Source organism: Panthera onca, chromosome A1 (genome assembly GCF_046562875.1).
Source record: "Panthera onca isolate mPanOnc1 chromosome A1, mPanOnc1 haplotype 2, whole genome shotgun sequence".
Taxonomy (NCBI): Eukaryota; Metazoa; Chordata; class Mammalia; order Carnivora; family Felidae; genus Panthera; species Panthera onca.
Window position 1 is genome coordinate 57,231,769 of NC_138339.1, and position 21,981 is coordinate 57,253,749.

A 21,981-nucleotide genomic window follows, 5' to 3' on the forward strand; every position below is an offset into this window, starting at 1 on the left:
CACTGGCTTAGGGTCAAAGAAAATTCATGATCTCCATCATAATGCCACCCATGTTACAGTTAACCACAATCTCATTGATATTATTGCTTCTGGATCAGATGTGATTGAAGGGTTTGCTCAGGTATGTTTTGCCCTGTTGCTCAAACTTCTTGAACACATTGAAGAGTATTTTTGATGGAAATCTATTTTTAAAATTTGAAGACATCAGATTCAGGGTCAGCTTCAGATGCAAACTACTTAGGCAGTCCTCCAGAGCACCTCTCTGTAAGGGATACTAAAGGGTCCAGGGGTATTGCTGCAAGTATAATGAGATAGAGGAAGTTGTATTTTTCCAGAACTTTTCTTTGATTGAAAAGATGAACATGATTCACTGTTTGGGGTTTGAGGGTTGGATCAGATAATATCGCCTGAGTAAATGCTTTAGAAATGTCAGTTCTTTTCCAAAAAGGAGAATCTGGTTAACTGATGGGACTTTGTTTTGTTGAGTGGGTGATGAGAGTATAGGGGAATGGAGAAGGGCAGAGCTAAGTCTCTTGGCACAACAGAGAGAGAATTTCCTATTTGGTCCACACCTTACAGTAGAGCAGAAGTCATTTCTGGAACACACTGACTTCTTCAGGGATTTGTACCCATTACCTATTTTTGTTCATTCATCAAATATATTTTAATCATCTCTGATATGTTGGTGAATTAAAAAATTAAAAAGACAGTTTCTTATTCCTAAGGATTTACAGTGTATTCGGAAGACAGGAGGCAAATAAACAAAATGCTCAGTAAGTGGCTAATGTCTTGTACAAGTAGAAGAGAGTATGAGGGAGGGCTGGGCAGCTGAGCACTAACCAAACAAAATCCTAAACTTTATGTTAAGAAATTGGGATATTTTATACAGAGGACTTGTAGAGGAACATTAATCTGCATTTTAACATGTTTTTCAATTGAATTCTATTATAGTTGAAATATATTGATGCTTGATGATTAGAAAAACTTAAAGAATTTTGAGCTGCATGCTTACATGGTCATATTGGCACAGAAGTTCCTTCTGAGGGGAAGTAGAAGATGAATTGAAGGCAGCAAACTGAAGGGAGAAAAAAAAAACTGGAATAGTCTAGATAAGAGATGATATGGCTCTCAACTAGGTTAGTAGTAAAAGGAATGAAACAAACGGATGATGGAGGGAATAAACCGGAGAGAAAGAAAAGGAAGCATATTGTAAATGACTGGGAAACTAATGTGATGTGAGGGGTGAGAAATAAAAAGGCTAAGGGAATGCTTAGGTTGGCAACTGTGTCAATTAAAGTGCCATTTGCTCAGATAAAGAGGAGAAGCCCTTTCTTTTTGGTTGGCAGTATAGCTTTGGAAAAGGATAAGATAATAAGATTGCTTGTGAGAATGTTGAATGGAATAAGCACTTCTAAAATTGATTAGGCCTTTATTAAAGCATTAAACATATACTTAATTAATAGCTTCTGAATGCTCAATTCTAAGTGAAAAAAAATGGCTTATCATCATCTGCTTTAATTCTGTCCCCAAGAGTCACTGAACAAGGAAAGCTAATAGATAAGGGACAGTTAGGGGAGATCGTTTTTTGGACCATAGAAGCAAATAAGTTTAGAAACCAACATGTCTTGTAGATTAAACGTCAGTTTCTCCTCGTGGAGACAAAACAGATTTCAGTAGCCCAAGACCAGTCCTCCAAATAAGATTTGCTGTTTCTGAAGACAAAAGTACCCTGAAGCTGGGACATTTATGAAAGAGATAAAATGGAATATAAGGGCATCTGGGTGGAATAGAACACATTCTCTGCTTTGTAGGCCTTCTGAGAATCTCTCCAGAAGACCCCTGCTTAGAAGGCCTCCTACCTCTCCAAAGTTTGTTCACAGGACTTTCCATAGATGTTATGAATTAATGGTGAAGTCATATTTTGAAAATATATTCCTCTGCATATAAATTGTAATCTCCATGAAGGTAAAAAACTATAATTATCTTATTTATAGCTGTCAGGGTTCAGAGTTTAGTCAGAGAAGCAGAAGCACTAGCAGATACATACATGTAATATCAAGTGTTTTGCTATAGACATTTGACCTTACGCAGTGTGTGAGTTGATGATGCTGCTGTAAGGCTGCTGTCTTCATGTCACATGCTGATGATTAAAGTCCACAAGCACACAGATAAGAGGATAAGGTGGGTGTAAAGTTGAGGAGATTAAGAATGCATTAGAACCTGGGTGGCTCATTCAGTTAAGAGTCTAGCTCTTGACGTGGGCTCAAGTCATGATCTCAGGGTTTGGTTCATGAGATCGAGCTCAGCACTGACAACACGGAGCCTGCTTGGGATTCTCTCTTTCCTTTCTCTCTGCCCCTCTACTCTCCACCCCTCTCAAAGTAAATAGACAAAAAAAAAAAAAAAAAAAAAGTGGGCTGGAACCCTCATGGACTGAAACCCGTGTGAGTTTTTGTTTTTTGTGTCTTCTGACAATGGTGATATGGATGTCCTGTAGCAACCCTCCATTTTGATGGAAATAAACACATATTCCTGGCCCAAGACTCAAGTTTAAGGAAGTTCCAGGGAAGGTGAAGTATTATAAGCCCAGCTGGTAAATCACATCAATAAAGTGAGCCAGCAGATCATTGACAATGTGAAATTCAAAATGGTTCTGGTTTCAGATGCATCTTACAAATCTTCCCCAAGTAAATGTTTCCTGTGGCCCACTCTAAGCAGAAATAACAGAAAAGGGAATTCTGGGAAATGCTGTTCTGCTTAGCTAAGTTGCTACCTTACAAAGCCACCACAATAGCTATACCTTCAGCACCTTCAGAATGCCTAGCACAGAGTAGGCACTAAACTAACATTTACAGAGAAAATAAATAAATAAATGACCTAAGGAAGGGGGAGGGCTTACCAAAGGCTGACATGAGTGCAAAGAGCAAGGATGAAATAAATGTTTAATCAGTCCTTTATTGTGCTGCACAATGGAGTCCAAAGTCAAATGAGAAAGCACACACAATCTCTGTGTTTCTGTCTCTTTCACATGTTTTCTTTCCTTTTCTCTTTAAAATGTGTGAAGTATAGGTAATGAATTAGTTGAAACAGCAATGTCCTAGTTTCCAGGCTATAAACTCATCACTGTAATAACTACAAAGCCTTTATAGTAATGGCACATGAGTAGGAATTTGTGAAATGAAATTTTTGGCAGTTCATTAGTAAATTTGGGTTTTGCCTCAGCCTTAGGGAACAGAAGGGATCCCAGAAGGTATAGCAATCAGCAGATGAACTAACCCTCCCCTCAGTAATGTGAAATGCTATTTTGAAAGAATTAAACAATGAGAAATAAAGCCTGGAAAATGAAATAATAGCTCATTAAAAATAATCTTTTTGAGTTATGTGGGATGGGAGAAAATACATTCTAATCGCCACTGTAATTCAGATAACTAATATGGTAGTTTCAAAGGAATTTTATTGTGTGTTCGTAAAAAGTTCTTTTACACTGGTAGGCTAAATGCTTCAAGGTCTATATCATGCTTTAATTCATTTTGTGTCCCTGGAACCTATCAGAATGCCAGCATGTCTTAATGCTCAATAATATTTGTTGGAAGAATAAATGAGAGAATGAATTTAAAACATTTAATCAATCGGAGACCTGGGAAATATTTACTCCACAGATTAGAAGAAGACTCTGCAGTTAGTTAATGATACAGACTTGAGTTGCAGGAAAATGCAGCTTAGAACACTGAATAATGGGTTCTTGTGGGGGCAGGAAACTGGCCTCGAATGTTGATTCCTCCCCCAAAGTCACCCCTAAGAAAACTAAAAGCTAGAGGAAAGCATGGATTTGAGGAATGAGAAACAAAAACCGGAGGACCTCTGAGGAGTCAGGTCTGCCTTGGCTCTCTGGGTGTTTGGGGTAGGTGATGTTTCAAGTATGAAGCAGAGGCCAAAAGGAAGTAGACTTGAGGGCACAGCTTGTACGGTTCTATGAAGTGTTGTTCCTGCTCTTTTACTGCAGAAATTGGACATGGTACTCCAGGTCTCCAGGGTACACTAAGAACAGGGATCAGATCAGCAGTATGTCAGAGCCATATTCACGTGACCGGATAAAATGTGCAGGATGGCCAGACATGCTCAGGCATTCACCTCCCCATTCCTCCCCCCCACTAATACAATATTAGAACTCAAGGGCCCTGGCTCATCTTAGCACTGCTGCTTCCTAAGTGTTTAAAGGTGAAACAATGATCAAAAGAGTTGCCAAATGAATTGGAAATAAATGGGAATGTTTAGCCATCTTTCTATTGGTTCTGGAGTTCTGTGCTTAGGAGCTTTTCCCCTTCCATCTCCTTCTGCTCACCTGGACGTATACCATACAGGCCCTTCAGCCCTTCTAATTACATATTTCACACAGAATTTTGGGTGCGCCATGACATGAGTTAAAATACGCTAAGATACATGCAGCAAAGTAACAAACACATACTGTACATATTACACCAAACTGTGATCGCCAGAGTCGGTAAATAAATAAATAAATAGAGTTAAACTTGAATTTCAGGTAAACTTTGAATTTTTTTTTTTTTTTTAGTGTATGTGCTATAAGTTTAGTATGAGTATGTCCCAGATGATACTTGAGATGTACCAAAAGCTTTTTGTAGTGTATATGGAATTCAAATATCACTGGGAACTCTGTACTGTATCTACCCACCCAACACCAAACAAAAGATATAAACACATGAGAATGGTTGCCTTTTGAGGGTAGGGAGAGGAATAGGTTTGGGAAAATGCAGATAAAGTAGAATAAAATGGACAACCAAAACGAATAAAAACAAAAGAGGACATGTATAGATTGATGAAGATGAAGTGCCATGCTCTGAACATAATTAACTAGCTGATTCTAAAAAGAAAAAAGAAGAAAATGAAAGCACAATAACTCATGGAGAAAAAAGGAATCTTCTTTCGTGATTTATAGAAGTTTTATTGTACAAGAGATGTGGCAATCACAGTGTGGAACTGACTTGTGAGATTCCCTGATAAATTAAAAAAAAAAAATGCTTGGCTGTCAGAATAACTATTTTTAGCTAGGCAAAATACCTATTTCCACACTTTTCAAAATTTTCATCATTAGTTAATAAAAATGTTTAATGAGTGTTCAGTGCATTAAAATGGTAAGCTCAGGGTTATTGCATGATAAAACGTATTTTGAAATGCCACACCAGGTTTTAACACACACAGGTAAAACCGTATACAAAATAATTACTTGAGCAGTGCAATTGCCACTTAAAGAAAATACCCTTAGCCAAGATAAACAAGACTCTTGTATCCTGAAGCCCCAAACCTATCATAAGCCTAAGTATTTTAGCAGCAAAGCCATCCTTACTATCTTATTGGTCCTGAGACAAACATAAATAGTTTCCTGAGGCCCACCATAGCAATCAAAACACTGATATTTTGTACCATGCAAATCGGAAACAATGTGCAAATCAAAATGTTGGATTAGCAAGCTCTTACAAGCAGCTGAATTCAAACAAGTGAGTTCACTCTTGGGGATATCCAGGTGAGCAAATTGCAGAATTCCTGGCTGGATTCTTCTTTTCTTAATTAAAACAGTATCTGGTGTGGAAATTCTCCTCTCATTTGCAACAATTTGAGTTGTTGGCATCGGATAGAAATGAGGGAAAAATCCATAGACCTAAAAACCCAGTCCCTCTAAATCCCTCATGATCGTGCACAGGGAACATGTTTCCTTTTGGTTTTTCTTTATCATACTAACTTTTCTTCACTTTCTATCTGGTTGCTTTCCAAATGCAGATCAGCCAAAGTTGCCTCACTGTTCTCTTTCTGTTTAGGATGCAGTTGCACTGGTTCCTCATGGTTTACCTGTATTCCCACCTCTGGCAAAGTCTGTTTCCTATAACTCTATTTCTCCAGTTTGTGTTCATGAATTTATCACTCAAGTTCTCAACTAAGCAGCTGACATAAAGTAGCAGTTAATTTCTGAGAACAAAGATCTTTAACCCAATTTCATAATTTCATAATAAACAGACTTCTGTGATTTGGCTTGTATCTGTCACCTACAGACTAGTAGCTATCGTGTGGGATCTGAAGTTATTATACTGAGTGCTTTGAAATCCAAATTCTGGTGGGCAATGGCTATGTATATATGCCAAGTCTCAACTTCTCTAAGCTGCATTTTCTTTTCTTTTTTCTTTTTTTAAACGTTTATTCATTTTTGAGAGACAGAGTGTGAGAGGGGAAGGAGCAGAGAGAGAGGGAGACACAGAATCCAGAGCAGGCTCCAGACTCTGAGCTGTCAGCACAGAGCCTGACGATGCTCGAACTCACAGACCATGAGATCATGACCTGAGCTGAAATCACACGCTTAACTGACTGAGCCACCCAGGCGCCCCTAAGCTGCATTTTCTAATGTACCAATCAAATACAATCTTTATATATTAATGCAAATAAAGGAATGTGTGTTGCTATTTCTTTTCTAACTTTCCCGTTAAAGTTCTTCAGGGGTACCTGGGTAGCTCAGTTGGTTGAGTGTCCAACTCTTGATTTTGGCTCAGGTCATGATCCCAGGGCTGTGGGACTGAGCCTCACATTGGACTCTGTGCTGAGCATGTAGCCTGTTTGGGATTCTCTCTCTCTCTCTCTCTCTCTCTCTCTGCCCCTCCCCCCAGCTTGCATGCACTCTCTGTCTAAAATAAAAGATAAAAAAGTTCTTCAGAGAAAAAGCTGAGCAGCAAACCCATTTCTAGCAGAAATATTTGAGGTCTATGTCATTTAATTAGCTTGTGGTCTTGCGAGATAATTTCCTGTTTATATTCATATATATTCATATATGTATGAATAATAATTGTACCTACCTGATGATATTATCATGGACATTAAAAATTCAACAAATATTTTTGAGTGTAATGTGTGCTTCAGTAAACAAGATGGTCTCTTAGAAATTATAGTCTAGTGTGGGGGGACAGATAATAAGCAAATAGGCAAATGTTAAACAGGGTAAATATCAACAAATAGATGACTCATTACGAAATATAATGAATTTACAATTTCAAAAATATTTGGCTTGTTTTTTTAGTTCACTTAATCATACATATTTTTTTTTAAATAAATTGAATTACATTTACTCTCCTAGGTACTCTACCAGATAAACCAGTCCTGGTAAACTTTTTCTGTAAAGGGACAGATAATATGTATTTTAGGCTCTGCAGGCCATAAAGTCTCTGTTCTGTCTGCTCAATTCTGCCATTGCAGGGCAAAAGCAGCCATAAATGATACATCAACAAATAAGCATGGCTGTGTTCAATTAAAACTTTATTTATGGACACTGAACTTTGAATTTCAAATAATTTTCATGTGTCACTAAATATTAATCTTCTTTTGACTTGTTTTCAACCATTTAAAAATGTGGTAACAATTTGAGGTGCCCAGGTGGCTCAGTCGGTTAAGTGTTTGACACTTGATTTTGGCTCGGGTCATGATCTCACATGTCAGTCCTGTGTCAGGGTCCACACTGACAGCATGGAACCTGCTTGTCATTTTCTCTCTCCCTTTCTCTCTGCCCCTCCCCCACTTGTGCGCTCGCTCTGTCTCTCTCTCTCTCTCTCTCTCTCTCTCTCTCTCTCAAAATAAGTAAATTTTTTTAATGTGATAACAATTCATATTTGGCATGCCATTCAAAACAAGCAGCAGACTGGATTTTGCCCCAAAGATCCCTATCTAGACCAATTTCTCAAACTTTAGTATGTGTACAAATTATCTGAGATCCTGTAAAAATGCAGATTCCATTTAGAAGTTCTGGGATGAGACCTGAGATTTTGTCCTTCCAACATGCTCCCAGGGAACACTGCTGTTATGTATTTGCAGTAGCGAAAATATAGAAATTATCTTTGTGAACACTGAAAAAGTTGTGGAAGGATACAGAGACAAGTGCTACAGAACATAGCTCTGAGTAGGACAGCAGTCAGAGAGGAGTAAATAGAACTTTCCCTCATTTTCTTTAAACTTGTGTTTTGCTTCATTTTTTAAAACTTAGATTTTATGTCTAAATTAATTTATTTAAGAATACAAAATTCAGGGCAGGGAAAAACAAACTTGGCAGAGTCATAGGATGGAATTTTAAGAAGCTATTAAATTCATGATTTTTAAGAATAGGAACACATAAAAAATATGTCTGATATATTAATAGAAGAATAGTAACATATATTAAAAATGTTAATTATGTAAATCATGTTAATAAAAAATTCAGAATATATAAAACATATATATAAAATATATATAAAAATGTATAAAATACAGAACATATTGTATCATACACAGACACACACACACACACACACACACACACACACACACACAAGAAGTAATAGAAAATGTTGCCAATCATATATGGGGAATGAAATAAGAAAGATTTTTACTTTTTCTTTGTACTTTCCATATTTTCTAAATTTTCCATGGTTGACATACGTTATTTTAAAATCAGAAAAATGAGATATTTTTTATGCAAGGTGAAGAAACAAATTAAACATTTACATGCCATAGGGCATCTGGGTGGTTTAGTGGGATAAGTATCTGACTCTTGGTTTCGGCTCAGGTCATGATCTCATGGTTCATGGGTTTGAGCACCGCATGAGGCTCTCTGCTCCCAGTGTAGAGCCCACTGACCCTCTGTCTCCTTCTCTCTCTGCCCCTCTCCTGCTTGCACTTGGTCTCCCTCAAAAGTAAACATTAAAAAAAATTGAAATGCTAACACCATCAGTTATTATTTACTCTCAGTCAAGAAAATTTAATTTATTAATTTATTTAGCAAATGCTCCTTGAACATAGGCCTATGACCTTGAAAAGTGATAGTAGTAGCTTTTTGGTCTATGAGGCTGGAAACTTCCAGTTAAGGTCCAACAGCTGACAAGTGGCCGGACGTAAACTCCAAGTGAGGCCTTCTAGCTCCAAGCCCCATGTTCCTTCTCCTCTTCACTGCTTCCCTCTGAGCAAACCTGGAGCTGTGCTCGACAGCCCACTATCCACTCAGGTCTCTAGGTAGAACCATCCTAGAGAGGATTGTAAATTTACTACGCCTTGGTTTAGACAGTGGTATAAATTAAGACGTATGCAAGGAGCACTTTGATTTTAACAGATCAATCCAAAGAGGTGTGCTTCACAAGTTGAAATTTAAAGATGTTTATAGTTTGGGAAGGAGGAAGAGTTTTTGTCTAAAAACTAGGCAACTATACAATACAAAGGCTTAATTATTCTTTCTTTGGAGAACACAAATGCCATATATTTTTGTTCTATCTGAGGCAGATAAAAGGACATAGAAATTTATGAAGTAAACCTTAGAAAATAAATCATGAGGACGAATCCTCATCATCTTACCAGAGAGTCCATGCTTTGTTTTGTTAATATTTACTCCCACAAAGTTCTTACATTGTGCTCAAATTGTAGAACTTCCACCCTTTCATCTCTTTTTCCTTTCCTGGGATCATATGGAAAAGTCATGAGATGTATAAGGCTCTGTGAGGGACCAGAATCTCAGAATATCTCTACCATCCTCCTTAGGAAACTGATGTCATGATTTGGCTCTTTTCACTTTGATATTCTATATCTGAGTCCAACTTTAAAAATTTCAAAGCCTTGGGTACTTTATCACATTTAATTCTAACAACACCATTTGATGTAGGCTGGGCAGGGTCTCTTAAAACATAACTCAGAATGGTTACATGACTTGCCTAAGGACACAAAGCACACAGATGGTAGAACTTACAATAGAAATTGAAGTCTTCAGATTCTTGGCCCAATTCTCTTCCCATTAAAACTTCCTGTCAGTTTTCAAAGGGGTTAAACTTAGAGCCAGATGATAAACAACTGGATTTATTTGGATGTTTTCACTTTGTAGCAAGTTAAAGTTTTCTATATTTTTTTGGATTCTACACTGAATCCAATATAACAGTAACTGAAGTAAAACTAGGGCACAGTTAGCCTTGTTCTTATGCGTCAAAATACCATTCCATTTGTCTATTTGAATCTACCTTCCAGACTTTTTCACAACAAAGAAGAAATAAATACATGTATTCTTGATCACAATGCTTTATGAATTTGGGAGTTTCATTATTGTGATTTTTTGGTATCCTGATTACTATTAATACCAAGCTTATCTTTTGATCTAAGATAAATGGTATTTTTTAAAAAAGAAATCATCGTTGAGGTTGCTACTATATTTTGGCTTTGATATGTTGCTTTACTCATATTTTCTTATTTTTCTTACTGTATATTACATTTCAGGGTCTCCGAGAGACACCTTTTCATTTGTAAAATTCTGATTACAGATTGTTAATAAAAAGGGGTGTGGTTAGACTTTTTTTGCTATTCTAGATTGAGGAAAACTCCATTAGTAAATTAAACTGAAATTACTTCTTTCACAAAGGAAGAAATTTATAAATCAAGAAACCCAAGGTTACCATAGCAATGTGTGTCATCTAAAGATTGGAAACAGAGGACTATATTCTACTTTCTAGAAAACACTTCATTAGAGGAAAGATATATGATACATCTTTAGGGTGGAATATGACAATAAAAGTAGATCATCACTTCACAGGAATACTTTCTTTTTTTTTCCCAACTAAAAATAATGCAAGGTAATTTAGAATGACTTTTATAAAAAAAATATCATACTTTTGTCTTTGGCACTGTTTGATATTTATTCAATAACAGCAATAAGGGAGGATTGCATTCTTAGCTGACTTTATTTATTGAAAATACCCTAGCTGTAGCAAAAAAAATGTTATGTGGAAAACTGGAAAAAGGGAATGAGATTGGAAAGAGGGAAGCATTTTTTGAAAGTCAAGAAAAGAATCAAAAGGGGAACCTAGTCAGTTAAATGTAAGGTGGATGTTCTCTGGGAATTAACACAAAATTGTGTGTGTGTGTGTGTGTGTGTGTGTGTGTGTGTGTGTGTGCTGCATGTGTCTTTGCATGGTTTCTGGTCTTTTGGCTCATCAAAGATATACCAAATAGGCCTGCTGCAGTGGACATCTGTTGTTTGTGCCTGCCCAGCATCCATTCCCCCTCTTTTGGTAACAGCATTTTAATTTTCCTTTGAAAAAGTACACTTTGCCCACCATGTGTAATCTTTGTGTAATATTCATTCAAGGTGTCTTGCTCTCCTCTGGCCAAAGGGTAGGCACCTGACCCCAGTAGGCCAGCCAGACTCTCCTATGGATGTCTGAATCTTTCATGAATGATATATGGGTAGGAAATAGCTGGCAGGGATCCATCTCAACTGTAGCACCATGAAGAGATACTCCTTTGCTTCTTGTAATTTGCATGCTCAGAGCTGCCCAGTTTCCATCTTTTCAGATGCCTGATTGCTCAGATTTTCCTTGTACTCAGATATTGAAAAATTAGCTTCTGTTAGCCAGATTTCGTTTCTGACTTGTAACCAAACCTTAACTGATATTCATGCTAAATGGGGCATGCGACACTATATATCGCTAGATCATGTATTTTGCAGTTTTCTATTTTACAATTAAGTATGATTTGGGAAGCACAATGACCCACATACCAGGGTTGGATTTTGGATTTTGTTTTTTGTCTTTTTTTTTATTTATTTTTTTTATTTTTTAAGTTAGCTTATTTTGAGAACGAGCGATTGAGCAGGATCCCAGGCAGGTTCCATGCTGTCAGCACAGAGCCCAGCGTGAGGATTCAAACCCACAAACCATGAGATCATGACCTGAGCCGAAATCAAAGAGTCGCCGCTTTACTGACTGAGCCACTCAGGTGCCCCTAGGGTGATTTTGTACTTTTCACCAGGATCTTCATCATCAAGGCAACTGCTGTTATCCTATTTAACTGATTAAATTTGACATTCCGGATACATGGGAGGAAGTAAAAGCATGGTAAATTTTATGAGCAAGTAGTCCAGTTTAGCTATTCCAGTGAAGCAGCAAAAAAGAAAAAGGGAAAACACACCAATATTCCAGATGCTAATACGCTCTTCAGTAGGACTTTGTGTGCCAAAGATAACAGTAGATTTTAGCCATGGACTGGACTCCAGGGTGTAAAGAAGCCAGATGAGAAAGAATATCTCTCAGATCTCCACGTATTTTATATAAATGGGAGGATTCATAAGAGTAGTTTTAGACATGAATAGACACTTCTCCAAAGAAGACATCCAGATGGCCAACAGACACATGAAAAAATTCTCAATATCACTCATCATCAGGGAAATACAAATCAAAACCATGACGAGATACCACCTCACAACTGTCAGAATGGCTAACATTAACAACTCAGGCAACAAACGATGTGGGCGAGGGTGCGGAGAAAGAGCATCTCTTTTGCACTGTTGGTGGGAATGCAAACTGGTGCAGCCACGCTGGAAAACAGTATGGAGGTTCCTCAAAAAATTAAAAATAGAACTATCCTACAATCCAGCAATTGCACTACTAGGTATTTATCCAAGGGATACAGATATGCTGTTTCAAAGGGGCATATGCACCCCAATGTTCATAGCAGCACTATTGACAATAGCCAAAGTATGGAAAGAGCCCAAATGTCTATCGATGAATGAATGGATAAAGAAGATGTGGTATATATATACAACGGACTGTTACTCAGCAATCAAAAAGAATAAAATCTTGCCATTTACACTACATGGATGGAACTAGAGGGTATTATATTAAGTGAAATTAGAGAAAGACAAATATCATATAAGTTCACTCATATTAGGACTTCAAGACACAGAATAGCTGAACATAAGGGAAAATAAGCAAAAATAATATAAAAACAGGGAGGGGGACAAAACATAAGAGACTCTTAAATATGGAGAACCAACAGAGGGTTACTGGAGGGGTTGTGGGAGAGGGAATGGACTAAATGGGTAAAGAGCATTAAGGAATCTACTCCTGAAATCATTGTTGCACCATATGCTGACTAATTTGGATGAAAATTAAAAAAATAAAATTAAATAAAAAGAGTTTTAAAGATCTTAGTAGAAAGAATAATCACCTTTTTTTGTGAAGGACATTAGCACAGGGACTTTTGCTATGATTTGGATATACAATGGCATACCCTGAGACTCATACTTGTTGTTTTTTTATTAATATTATTTTTCAGAACTTTTTTTTCTTTTAATGGGTTAGAGAAAATGAGCCCATTTTTCAGATGAGAAAGTTTTGTTTCTTTGATAATTGACTTACTAAAATTATAAAACCAGTAAGTAGGAAAGCCTAATCAAGCTTTTGTTCTTGACCATCACAATTTATATACTTTCTATAATTTAAAATAAATTGCATGTTCTATAAGTTTTATAAATGACACTATAGCTTATGTGTATCATATTGTATAGAAGGCATTGTATATTGGGATTTCTCTCCATTGTTGGAAGATTATTTCAGTCTCAGAAAGGTTGTCAGTTTTTCTCAGAGCCCCAGAGGTTCTGAGCCTTAAATGCCCCTCTAGAAAGGCATTTAGAAGTAGTAATATTAATAGTGATGCTGCTAATAATAGTCACACATTACAGATCACTTGTGATTTCTCGGTCTCTGTATTAACCTCAGTATATGGATTATTTCATCTAATCTTCACAACAACCTTTCAGAGTGGCAATTACTATTACTGTTCTCTTCCTTTCATAGAGGAAGAAACAAGCTTACGAAAGTGGAGGTGATCTGCCCAAAGTCTCCCAGTTACAGCAAAGTGGGGACAGGATGCAGACACAGGAAATTTCTCTCCGAAGACTGACCCTCCTCACAACACAGTCCTACCTTCCCAACTTGAACTTTATTTTTGCTTGGTGGGCTTCATCTTTGAGTTGTCATTCCTTAAAGTGTTGTGTTAAAAGTTACCAAGAACAGGAGTATCTGGGTAACTTAGTCCATTAAGTGTCTGACTCTTGCTTTCGGCTCAGGTCATGACATCATGGTTTGTGAGACAGAGCTCGGCGTTGAGCTCTGCGCTGATAGCATGGGACCTGCTCAGGATTCTCTGTCTCCCTCTCTCTCTGCCTCTCCCCTGCACAAGTGTTGATGCACTTTCTCTCTCAAAATAAATAAATAAACTTAAAAAACAATACACTCCTTTCTTTCATAAGAATAAAGAACAAGCCCCATTAAATTTTCCTTTAACAGTAGGATAACATTCTCCTTAAAAAACAATAATAATAAAAATAGTACCCAGTTTAGAAGGTACTGAGGCAAGCTCACTTCCCACTCTGTCTCCCAGGCATCTGGTTCTTCTATTTGCTCTATCTTTAGCCCCACCTGGAGTCTATCCTTAGTGAAGTTGCCGGCAGTTGGTTGCCCCCTCCTATATTCTTCCATAAGACTGGTGACAGTTATAATACAATTTCTTGGTTATACAGCTGTCTTCCTCATTAGACTCTGTGTCGCTCTAAGCTCCCATAATTCATCGGTATGTTCCCAGAGCCTTGCACAATGCCTGGCACACAGCAGCACGCCATAATATCAATGAATAAATTATCTCATGAGGTCTTTATTTGAAATCCAAATTGACCTCCACCTCACAAGTACATTTTTTTTTAAAGAGCTCCCTATGCTTGATGTCTTCCCCTTCCCTTGATTTAAATTATTTACATTACAATTACTTAATCATGTGGCAGATAATTAAGGGATACATTATTTATGTTAAATAAATTAGCCCGCCATCACTTCTCTTCTTCCCCTTGGCTGCAGAGCCCTAGCTTTAGTCATCCCACAGAGCCCTAGCTTTAGTCATCCCACCTTCTAGGTGCCAGGCCGCAGCATCGTAATGGTTGCCTGCCCTTTCTGTTTCCTTGACAAGTTTGCCTGTGGGAACTTGTGCTTCCACTCTCCTTTCTCCATCCTATTGATCAACTACCTCAGTTGTTAGTCCTAGAAGTTGTGTGACCATAGGCAGGCCCTTAACTCCTTTGGCCTCAGTTTCCTCATCTCTTAATGGTTTCCAGAATTGTGGTGAGGATTTAATGATGTACTGCCTTGGACCTTTTAGTAAATAAAATGCCAGCTTAAACATTTTATGCTCTAAAAATGCATTAGTGCCCTATTATATGTCTGTAGGAGGCATCTATATTTACCAGCAATAAATTGGAGTTACAAATCTATGGAATGCTAGAGCTGGAAGCATTTTATCATAATAATCTATTCCAATTTCTCTTTCTGCAGATGAGAAAATAGGCTGAGTGCATAAGTCATTTCCCCAAGATTTACTAAACTATTAATAGCAGTGATGAACATTTATTAATAATAACTAACATTTAATGGCTCTTGATCTGTACAAGGCAGTATGCTAAGGGTTTAATACACTTTATTGCATTTAATGATCACAGGGATATCTGAGAAAAAAGTATTACTCATTTGACTGATAAAGAAACTGAGGCAGAGGGTTTATATAATATGTCCAAAGGGTGGAGGTAGCGAGGGCCAGTCTTGGGGCTCAAGCACACGCTCGTCTTAGATCAAGAACCCAAATTCTTGCTCATTATGCTAAATTACTTATTGTAACAGTAGCCAATTACCATTAAGGCTATGAGTAGGTGAATTTGAGTTCATTAAATCTTTGTGATACTATCACTTAGCCTACTCAATCCCCAGATATATACCTCATAGGTGTATAGCTCATCTCACAAAGAATGCCTCTTGGTTGCAGAAACAAAAGCCACGCTAGGTTTCCAGTGACCTTGTGATTGAGTTGCATGGCTGGACTCTGAATGTCAGCATCCATGCATCTATTTAGATATTTTGATGTCAGCATTTGTTTTATTGAGTTTTAACATTTGTAAGAGCATTCTTTCTTTTACCACCAAATGCTATATGCTCTCTGAACTATTTGGAGGATTTTTACACCTAATGCATCCGTCAGCACATTGGTTAACAACATATATTTGATCTGTAGACAATGACTATTCCCTGTGATTTACGTAAGCTCTTCCTTGTGTGGTATGTGACACTCTAGTGTTCTGTCAGCCCCCAAATGGAGCTTTTTGATTTCAAATGTTGAAATATAACTGTTGATTCTGGCTCAGCAGTGTTCCATTTCTGTCTAGTGTTTTTGTGGAAGCATTTGAAGGCTTCAGGGAATTGATGTAGCATACCAGTACTTTAGTTCATGTGAGGAAAGACAATGTGTCCATGTTTGCTGTATGAAGTATGTGTTTTATTAAATCTGCAACAATGGTTGAATATGCTGTGTTGCGCAGAAGACAGTGTTTTCCCCAGAGAAGAGATCCCGTGTCTGATTGACAGGGCAGGTAACTGCAAGGTCAAGGTTGCTTAGTGGTACGGCCATCTGTTGTTTTGGCAAGTATTTGACTGGAGGACATTAATGTGTTTGTAATTTCCCACTTGATATGAGAATAGGGCTAAAAAGACATTGTCACCATTGGGAGCTAGCTTCCTGCTCAAGCAGCACAGTCTGTGCTCAACTTTCCTTCCTGGGTCCCCCTTTCTGACACATCATTGAGAGTGCAGCGCATTTTGTTATACTGCTTAGAAGGAAAGCAGCTCTCATCAGTGGAATTACAATAAATAGTTGTAAATCACTCCAAAAGGTCTCGGTCATTTATAAACCTCATGAAGTAGAAGAGCCAACCCTTCAGTTTTGTTAGAAAGCAGTGCAATCTCAATATCCACTCATATGTTCATTCCACATTGCCCCATTTGGCTGAGAGGTCTGTGCTGAAACAGAGAATATTTGATTAAGCACTTAATATTCAAGGAGATGTTTATGTATTGTTAAATTGTTTAGCCTGCCCTGTGGGTGAGAACAAAAGCAATAGCTCTGGAACTTTTGTGGTAAATGGTCAAGTAACTTCCTGCACCTTCATCAATGCAAAATCCTCAACAAGTAAAACATTTCAGAGAAAGATCATTTATAAAAATGTCCTCACAGCCAACCTGAAAGTATAGGTGAGCCATACTGACTAACAGAAAACAAGATTTTAACATCCTAATAAATGCATTAGTGTATGCTGCTGTGTATTGATTTACTCAGTTTAGGCAGCTCTTCCTTTTAAATTAAAACAGGGAATAAAAGCAGATGGGGAAGGAATTCTTAAGCTGACTATAAGTGAATAAAAAAATAAGATATTTTCAGACATGGTATACTTTGAGAAAGAATAAAGCCACCCAAAGCAGTATGAGGATTTATCAAGAAGAGTGTTCTTGTCGAAGTTTATTTTTTGGTAGGGCACTTCAACTCCCTAGAAATGTTAGTCTAATGGAGGAACAACATACATAAGTTAGTTTCAGAAGGTATGCACAAACTTTGAAATTTTATGAGGATAAATTCACATCTCTCTTTCCTTATGATTTCCTCAAAAGTACTACTTTTCTTATATTCTCCTAAATGTATTCAGATCATTTTCTACTACAGTTACTCAATAATCTTCTCTATTTTTTTTTGTTATTATAGTAAGAAACTCGAAACTGAGCACCATAAAAAACATCATTCACTTTACATGCCTATATAAAAAGAAAGGGATTTAGACTTGTTATCAGCTAAAATTTCCACCTGAGGAATAAATACACATTCTTTTTTTTTAATGTTTATTTATTTTTGAGAGACTGAGGAGAAACAGCACGAGCAGGGGAGGGGCAAAGAGAGAGGGAGACACAGAATCTGAAGCAGGCTCCAGGCTCTGAGCTGTTAGTACAGACCCCAACATAGGGCTTGAACCCCCAACTGTGAGATAGACCTGAGCCAAAGTCTGACACTTAACCGACTGAGCCACCCAGGCACCCCGCACATTTCTGTCTTTTATAATATCAGGCTTTTTACCATATCATACTGTATCATAACCTGTCTCTGGGCTCCAAAGAAATTTATAAATTATTTTTATAGACCAGGTGAAAAATAACTGAGGAAGAAGGAAAGAGAATCATCCAGTCATCAAAAACAAGTCGTTTTGTCTTTCTAATACATCGGGCTAACTTCAGGGCAGATTTACTGGCAATGACTTCTTTTAATTTTTCTTTGGGTAGTAATTTTTTTTTTTTTAATTTTGGTTTGTTTTGTTTTCCTTCACTCCTGAAGGACATTTTCACTAGTATAAAATTCTAGGTTGACTGTATTTTTCTTCCAAAACTTTAAACATATGGTGACACTTCCTTTTGGCTCCATTGGTTTCTGAAAAGAAATCCTCAGTCATTCCTATCATTATTCTCCTATAGGTACATACTGTTTTTCAAGTTTTTGTTTTTTTCTTTGCCTTTTGATTTTAGCATTTAATTATGTTTTGAAGCATGGGTTTCTTTGTTTGTTTTTTTTTTTCCTTTTGGGGATTTGCTGAGTTTTCTTGAGCTATATGTTTATGTCTTTCACCAAACTTGAGAAGTTTTCTGCCATTATTCAAAATCTTTTTAGTACCGTACTCTTTCCCCTCTCTTTGAAACAATTGTAGACATTCTGTTATTGTCTCATAATTCCCCGAGACTCTGTTCATTTTTTAAAATTTATTTTATCTTTTTTTTCCAGATTGAATCTTTTCTATTGTTCTATCTGCAGACTCAATGTTTCCTCTGTCTTCTCCTATCTGCTACTGAGCCCATCTGGTGAGTTTTAAATTTCATTTATTGTATTTTTTCAGTTCATTAATCCAATTAATTCTTTATCATTATTTTCTTTGAGGAGACTTTCTCTTTTCCATTTGCTTCAAGTCTATTTGCAACAATTTGTTGAAGCATTTTAATGCTTTAAATTCCTCATCAAATAATTCCAATTTCTGTCATCTGGGCACTAATGTCTGTTAATTGTCTTTTCCCACATAAAGACAAATTATTTTTTCCTTGCTCTTGGTATATCTGATAATTTGGGGCTAAGTCCTGGACATTTTCAAAATTATGAGATTTTGAGTCTTATTAAATCCTAAGGAGAATGTTCACATTTTTTGTGTGTGTAGTTAAATAATAATAAATAATATTTATTTAATAAATATTAAATAGTTAATAGTAAATAGTAATAAATAGTAAATAGTTAATAAATAAATAACTTGTAGTCAAGCTACAAGTTACTATGTGCCTTCTTTGGGCTGAGGCCTCAATGTCCCTTCAGCATTCATATTGTCTGTAGTGCTGTTCAGATCTGTTCTACCTGTGTGCCACGCAGTGGCCATTTTGGGTGCTGGGTAGTGGTCTGTTGGTTCAGCTCTCAAATTGTTTAATATACTGATGAGAATCAGATGCATGCATACCTGAGTCTTTTTATAAAGAAGTTTATAGTGTTATTGTCTCTAACTTCTTCTGTAAAGTCTCCTTACTATTTCCCCTCTTCTTGAAGTAACTCTGTAGTTTTCTATTCAAAGTGTTAGAGCTTTAGTACCCAACCCCCAACTCTGCTGTCTACTACTGTGATTATGTCTGCATCCCAGGGCATGCTGCATGAGCACAGAGAGACCAAATAAAACAAAACAAAACAAAACAGAACAACAAAAAAATACCAATGTTCTCCCCATACTCAGAGAACCATAGCTCCACCAAATAGAGAGGAAGGTATTCTTCCCTCGGATTTTTGGCTCCTGCGGGCTCCCATTCTGCCATGGCTGCTATATCACAGAATTCCTTAGGGGCTGGAATGTGAGAAAATGGAGAAAATAATGAACAAAAGAAAAATGGGGATTTCTGCCCTATCTCTAAGTGTTGAAAGTTCTTTCCTCTCTTCCAGGCAGAATCAGAGGGAGCCCTCTCTGTCTGTACCTCAGTGGCCCCTTTTGGGTGTCAGGTTACTTTGAGATTAAATGGAGGGAAACAAGAAAAACATTGGTAAGCTCATTGCCAATTCAGTGGTACTGTGAATTCTTGGCTTTCCCAAATCAGCTTGCTACTCTTTATTTTTCAGAGTCCTCAAATAGTTGCTTCATTCATTCTGTTCAGGTTTTACAGCTGTTTACCATGTGAGGGTGGAGCAGACTTATTCCATTTAATGTGGCCCTAAAACCAGTTTGCTTAGTGTTAAAGTATAAGTAATAATGTGGCCAGTCTCATGTAAAGCTTTTATTTATTTATTTGTTTGTTTGTTTTCTTGCTTCTTTATTTATGAGAGAGAGAGAGAGAGAGAGAGAGAGAGAGAGAGAGAGAGAAAATGAGCATGCAAGCAAAGGAGGGGCAAAAAGAGAGGGAGACAGAATCCCAAGCAGGCTCCATGCTGGTGACGTGGGACTCTGTGCAGGCCTCTACCTGGTGCTCAGACTCATGAACCCTGAGATCATGAGCCCAAATCAAGAGTTGATACTTAATCAACTAAGCCACTCAGTCATCCCTTCACATAAAGCTTTTAAAATACTTAACAAAGTCCTTGGAATTTATAATGTTAGTGCCCCTAATTCAGCTTTGGTATTGATACTAAAAGAAAAGACTACAAGTATAAATCAGTGAATTTAAAAACTACTTTGGTTTGGTTTGGTTTGGTTTTTTGAATGTCGTCCTTGGAGTAAGTAGCAATCACAAAAGATTATCCCTTCTTCGAGCCCACAGATTGTCTTAAGTGAAACTTCAAAGCTGCTGCAATAAGTAATTTTAGTACTTCTGGCTCATCATTTTTTGTGAACTGAATAATATTACTTTTAAACAAAACTATAATGTAATATCCACCTTGATAAAAAGAGGGAAGGGAGGATCTATATGTGTCTCCCCCAAAAATCATTATGTAAAACTGCTTCATGTTATCTGGATTCTATACAAATGCATGTGTAATAAAATTTTAAATTGCTTTGTGTCAGAGAATGCAGAGTACCTTTGGACCTCTGGGGATCATGGTCCATTTTAATAGATGTTTTAGCTAAGATTTCTTCTTAAGAAAAAAACTGAAGCAAAGGGTATTGGGTATCCAAGATTCAAGGCATTACTGGCAGCTGTCTTATTTTTTCCTGTGTAGATGCAATTGGAATTATGGTCCCTTGTAGTATTGTTTGCCTTTTCTGCAACACCCCCACCCAACTCTTCTTTCCCATTTATTTAAGGGTCACGTCATCTTTTCCTAAGACAAGGTGATGGGCTATTTAGTAAAGTTTTGGCTAAAAATTCTATTTTTAGATGGGCTATTTAGTAAAGTTTTGGCTAAAAAGTTGTATCTTTTATGATGGTAAATTGTTAAACAAAGGATAGAAGGACAAAATGAAATCCAATGGTAGAATTTCAGTCATGGTAGCTGGCAAGAGAGAAAAATTCTGAGTTAAGGGTGACCCCATTCCTTTAAAATTAAACCATATGTGTAAATGCTCATTTATAACCTTATGTCCATCCTATGCCTCTTTACTGTCTTTGAAACACATTGTTTGAAGTACTGTCATTCATAGAGCTGGAAAAGGTGAATGATATACAGTATCACCATATGAAAGAGTAATTTAAAAACCACTTATTAGTGTTTTAGTAAATGAGGGCAGCACTTCTTTCAGCAAACTGTAAATGGTATCTGTGGGTGTTCTTTCTTTCTCAGTGACTTGGTGCTTTTTGTTCTGCGATGACAGTATTCTACTTCCAAAAGGGATGACTCAGTCTATAAAACAATGTCTTCTTACTTGCAGAATAAGATTGCTAACATTGAAAGAACCCATCCCTTCACTTAGAGGTTTGCTCTCTCTTAGGTTTCCAAGAGACAGTAAGTATTTTATGCTACCTGTGACTTAATGATACTAATAGCTAAAATTCATCAGGTACTTTTATGTGCCTGAAACTGTGTTAAACACGGTACACGTATTAACTAATCAGATATTTACCATGCAGCCTATGTGGGCAGATACTGTTTTTGTTCATATTTTATAGATATATTAAACTGACAGTTGGAAAGGTGAAATAAATTATCTCAGGATAATTCAGGTGGCAAATGGCAGAGCTGGCATTTAAACCTAGATTTTTCTAACATCAAAGCCAGTGTCTTATCCAGTCTGCTGTAAATAAATAGGAAGCAGCTGTTGCTCATAACCTTTTACTTTACTTTTTATTTTTTCTATTAATCCTCACCCACTTTTGCTGTCTCATTAGACCTCCCTTATCC

General features: G+C 37.0%; 1 long non-coding RNA gene across 2 annotated transcripts in view; it reads left to right on the forward strand.

Moving 5' to 3' along the window:
• LOC144615049 (uncharacterized) overlaps positions 1-21,981 on the forward strand; it is a 641,806-nt gene that overhangs the window by 521,449 nt on the left and 98,376 nt on the right. For both annotated transcript variants that reach the window (XR_013553410.2, XR_013553418.2), the window contains exon 4: positions 18,499-18,545. This is a non-coding gene — a long non-coding RNA (uncharacterized LOC144615049). The remainder of the gene's footprint in view (positions 1-18,498; positions 18,546-21,981) is intronic.